Genomic DNA, 3,656 nt, shown 5'->3' with positions numbered 1-3,656 from the left:
ACCAACTTCCTCTGTGCTGGGGTGAGACAGGCCCACAGTGAATGTAGTCAGTTTGTAATGCAAACCTCCATTTTGGTGTTTCCTAATTTTCTACATTTTCTTGTTACGTTTTCCTTTCGTTTGTAATATGTTACTCATTGCCTGGTCACTGCTTCAGTTTTGCTGATGTGGGGCCAAGAAGTTTTTTCAATATTTTCTCAATACAGTAAATATTATCAGAAATTTATGTCAAATATTTAAAATCCTATGTTCTAAAGAGCATTACAGAATTGTTTTTTAAATGCTCTAAAAATCTGAAGTGCAAAGTAGTTTAAATCGTTGTGAGAAAATTAAGAAGATTGCCCATAGGGCCATGCTCTGGATATCTGATAGCAGAAATGAGTTCCAGACTGCTTCTCCACCTGTGTTAGTATTTTGTATGGAAAAATAAACTGCTTGCAAAAATGTATAGGGAAGCAGGAAATCTGGAGCCCAAAATATGGCAACATACACAGACCCTTGCTTTATAATTATGTGCACTGTAGACCATCGGTCTAGCAGTTAAATACACTCCCATTTAAATGAGCAAGTACATTTAATGGACAAAATATTAAGATCACTGAGGGGTGAAGTTTTTTATTTGCAGTGTGCAAATGCCAGAGTGGAACCACTTGTACATTCTCAATACTATACACCTTTAGAATAACTAAGAAAAATTACTTCCTAGCTGCTGCATACCAAAAACTTACTCCTTTTAAGCGAATCATTACAAACTGGAATTGAAAGCCTGATGGTCTCATGGTCTCCATTCCAGAAGTATAAATCAGGCTGCAGCTCAGCTACTGCCGTTGTGAACTCTTTAAATACATAGAAAGTGTAAAATACTGGGAGGAATGGTTTAATGACTTTACTTGAAGTATTCATTGTCATTTCAATCATCTTTTAAACAAGACAGGACTGGAGAGATCTTTCCTAAACACCTTAACTAATAAGTTTTCAGTGTTTAAGCAACAATTACTGTACAAAAATGAAATTAGCTGATGTGATCAAGCCATATGGCTAATATAATTGATTTGTTCAGATTTTTAAAAATTATGAAAACAAAGCCAGAACAGCAGCATAATATAATTTACAAATTTAACTAGAGGTGATATGGTCTATTTAGTTCGACAACAAATAACGTCTTCCTGGTGTTTTAAATTAAGTAAAATGAGGGAGGGACGCCGTTGGGTCCTAAATAGACCTGAGCTGGAAGAGCGAATTTCAAAGGGCTCGGGCCAGCAAAGCCACTGGCTGTTAACCAGGGCAAGCGCTGATAACGGGAGCTTAGGAGAGCCCGGGGTTTGGAGGAGCAGCCTGGGTGTCCCCCGGGGCCGCGGCGGAGCCGGGGTCGGTGCCAGTCCCCGCCAAGCGCAGCCGCCTCCCTGGCCGGGTCCCCTCGGGTGCTATCCCGGCTCTTCGAAAGCAGGCAGCTCCCGAGGGGGACGAAGCTGTGGTCACGAACAGGTACCCAAAAGGCTCGGGATCGGGTTTCTGAGTGCTTTTTCAATACTCCTGAAACTTGGATTCGATCCGTAGTTGTTAAGTACTCAAAGGGTACCGGTATTTGCCCTTTTGATTGAGTCGCACTCAGCAAAACAGACGGAAGCCATAACAAATCTGCACTGCAAAATGTATTTGTTTGTGTTTCTCTACTCTGAAGTTTTTCAGAGCCTTCCTTAGTTACCTTGAGGATGTTTTCGCTTTGCCTGATTACTGCTGTGTGGAGGTTTCTCGATACTGGCTGAGAAAGAAAATTTTGAGTCCGGACTAGCAAAGGAACGGAGGTTTGGGAAAGCGAAAGCCTTATTTTTCTGACAAGTGCAGTAGGCTGCAAAAGCTGTGCGTGGAGGAGTCCTGCTGGCTGGTGTGTGCAGCGGGGGAGTTTTACCCCTCTCAGAAACACACGACAAGCACACTAGAAATGTCTTTGCTCTATAGCAAATACCCCAAAAAGATTTTGTGCTTAAAATCAGCTTGCTTGTTTTCTCCTACAAAACTGCTCTGGTCCTGTCGACCACCTCACGCTGCAGAATAACGCCAAGAGAAGTTGAGTGTAAAAGTCTCATTTGCATAGTATAGAAACTATAGACACGGCTTAACTGATCACTCCTCTGAAATTCTCTCCCGTCGCTAATAAGTTAAAGTCTCATTAAGGTGCTCTGAATCGAGTTTTAATAATGTGTTAATAATCTCTTGCCACTGGTAAGAAAAGAAAGGCTTTGAACCAGCTGGTGCGCTTGGAAGGAAGTCCATCCCGGCGTGGGCAGGGCGCACAGGCTGCCCGCGGAGGGGCTGGGCAGGAGCGCTCCCACGGGACACGGGAGGGAGGCAGCTGCGGCGTTTGGCACCCCGGACCCGCACACTGCCGCAACCCACGGCGGGGCGGGCAGGGGCGGGCAGTCCTGCCTGCTCTGTTACACCCCGGGAGGGAGGAGGGAGGCTGATTGATTGATTGATTGATTATATATATATTTTAAAAAGTACTCCAAACCAGAATCTGTCCCTCACATGATTTTATAAAGAAAACAACTAAGATGTTGCTGGGGTGTTTTCTCCCCTGTCATGAGAGTCCTTCTTGGTGAAAGCAGTAAGTGGAAGTGGGAGACCCGAGCCTCTCTTGCCTCTGAGGGTGCGCGAGGCCTTGCCTGGAACGGCACCACAAGCCCCCGGGACCAGAGGCCAATGCTCATGAGAACCTGTGCGAGGACGAATCTTTAGCTGAAAAGATCATCCATGATTAATGATTTATCAGGAATTCAACTTCATTCTCTCAGGCCCAACAGGCCACACAAGGCCTTCAGAGATTGCTTTTCTACTTGTAATATTATCTTCCCTGCTGCGTCTCCTTGGCTCGTTACTATTATCATCTGGGCTTAAATTTCTCTTTTTAAACAGTGTAATCTTTCTTCGGTTGTGCATCCTGGAGTAAAAAAACGAGCATCATTTTCACATCAAAGAACTGTCAGTTCCCCTTATGAATTGCTACCCCTCTCACCCTCTCTAAAACACTACCCTTGACACCCAAGCATGCGGAGCACCGTGGAGATATATCGTTGTAATCACAGCCCTTATAATTGAGTGTTGCGCCGGAGAGCCGCTCGGAGTGGGGCGGAATGGACACCGCACTATCCCAGCGGGGCAGGGACACTCTCACACCCAGAGCGTGCCGAGCTGCCGGTCCTCCGCGCTTCCATCCGGGAAGGGCGCTGCCGTCGACAATCACCCGGCGACTCCGTGGAGCCGCGTAAGGCTGCTCTGCGCGACTGCGAAGAGAACCCAGTCCCACCCGGGGCGGGCGCGGGACACCGCTCCTGGCTGCCGCCGCCTCCCCGGGGCTCCCCACGTCCTCCCTCGCCGCTGCCTGCCCCTTCCCAAAGGGCTCTGCTCGGCTCAAGCCTCTGCCCTGCTCCGGTCGGGCTCCCCCAGCGGGTTCCCAGCAGGTGCGGGGCGCGTCGAGGTCCTGAGGCCGAGCCGCTGCTCGCCCGGGACTACAGGAGTCCGTCTCACCCGTCTCTCCGCTCAGATTGAGGCTTTGCAAAGTTTCTCCCCGACACCTTCCCCCATCCCCCGAGCGTGGGGAGCCGGCTGGAGCCGCAGTACATCCTGCAGCGCTCCCTGCTCCTTGCCCGCTCCCG

Source organism: Corvus moneduloides, chromosome 7, assembly GCF_009650955.1.
Source record: "Corvus moneduloides isolate bCorMon1 chromosome 7, bCorMon1.pri, whole genome shotgun sequence".
Lineage (NCBI taxonomy): Eukaryota > Metazoa > Chordata > Aves > Passeriformes > Corvidae > Corvus > Corvus moneduloides.
This window is presented reverse-complemented; position numbering follows the sequence as displayed.